The sequence below is a fragment of the Phragmites australis genome, chromosome 23 (assembly GCF_958298935.1).
Source record: "Phragmites australis chromosome 23, lpPhrAust1.1, whole genome shotgun sequence".
In the NCBI taxonomy this organism is placed as follows: domain Eukaryota; kingdom Viridiplantae; phylum Streptophyta; class Magnoliopsida; order Poales; family Poaceae; genus Phragmites; species Phragmites australis.
In genome coordinates, this window is record NC_084943.1 from 22833645 (window position 1) to 22835114 (window position 1470).

General features: G+C 46.7%; 1 non-coding gene across 1 annotated transcript; it reads left to right on the plus strand.

The window, feature by feature from the left end:
* Window positions 1-1398: 1398 nt before the first annotated feature.
* Window positions 1399-1470, plus strand: TRNAQ-CUG (transfer RNA glutamine (anticodon CUG)). The gene has a single exon. It is a non-coding gene; the product is annotated as a tRNA-Gln (tRNA).

Below are 1470 nucleotides of genomic sequence, written 5' to 3' on the forward strand. Positions count from 1 at the left end.
TAAAGCAGCCGGCAGCACGGACAAAATCAATGGCTCACAAGTAGACAAGCTCTCAAACGCAGAACAATCTCTCGGAAGTAAGTAGAGAAGAGAAGGGAAGAGAAGCCCAAGAGCCCTCAAAGCCAACAAACACATGCAGACCGAAGAACAAGGAGCCCTAGGCTCTAGGATAAACAAATATTCTTGTAACCAGCAACATCCTTGAGGGACATTCTCAGGGCATTTATAGTATCCATATAGGAGTAGGGTGTTGCGCCTCTGTGCGGCCCGAACCTGTCTAAACGCCAGTGTATTTACTTCTTTCCGCACTAGATCATTCCACCCCGCCGGCCATCGCATTTATACCCATTTATTTCTCCGGCGAACATATTCAGGATCATCCCCCAGGCCGAATCTCTAAAAAGGGATCCTGAGGGATCCCTGCGACAAAAGTTAACCCTCCGACAAGCATCATCAGCATAGAGTGATAGGTGCAGTCTGGAATGGTTGCCCTTCAACTTCGTTAGGATCCCATCATCGGTAGCTTGGTCTAGTAGTCGTTTTAGCGAGTCAATGGCCAGGACAAAAAGGAGCGAGGAGAGCGGGTGTCCTTGGCTTATCCTCTCCTGTGATGTATGCTAAGGCCGTTGAGTTGAGGCTCATTTACTTAGCTTATTTTGGTGATGCTGACAGTGGCTTGATCTCGCCCATGCTACCAATTTGGTCCTATCTTTGTTAGTGTCAGTTGACCACTATTGTTACATTTCCTTTTTGCCTATGTGGCTTATGTCTTTGTGGCTTTTCGCCTTTGTGGCCTTTTACTTGTTGCATGTGGGATAACGTCGAGTGTAGAGGTCGTAGATAGGAGCCTAGAGGCATGTGCAGTTCACTAGGCTCTTGTCAGGATGTAGCTGGTGAACTGCCGTGTCACTAGACTTTCTCTCCCTCTATTCTCTTAACCTGAGGCCGAGATCGATGATGATCGATGCTCTGGCGTGACAATGGCCAAGGGGTGGCCAGGAACCAGAAGGAAGGGTCAGTCTCCCAAACTTTAGGGGACGGTGCGATCCAATGAGGAGAACAACAGTAGAAGCGGCTTGGGAGGAGACAGGAAAATCTATGCACTTTGGGTTATTAGATCGATGATGTGATTGTTGTTTGGCAGACAGTCACAATTCAACTCCAATACAAATGCTCGTGATATCACAGTAGCTATGACGAGAAGGTAGTTAACGAAGAATGCATGAGAATTCGAAAGAAAAATGCCGAATCAAAATGTGAAATATATGCGAAAGACGCATGAATTCAACGTTAGGAATGGACTAATGAACGACACCACGAATGGTCGCGCAGCATTATTTGCCCTGAGGTAGATGGGTTAGTAATAAATAATATTATTTGTTACGTTGAGCAACAAGCGGTCCCATGGTCTAGTGGTTAGGACATTGGACTCTGAATCCAGTAACCCGAGTTCAAGTCTCGGTGGGACCT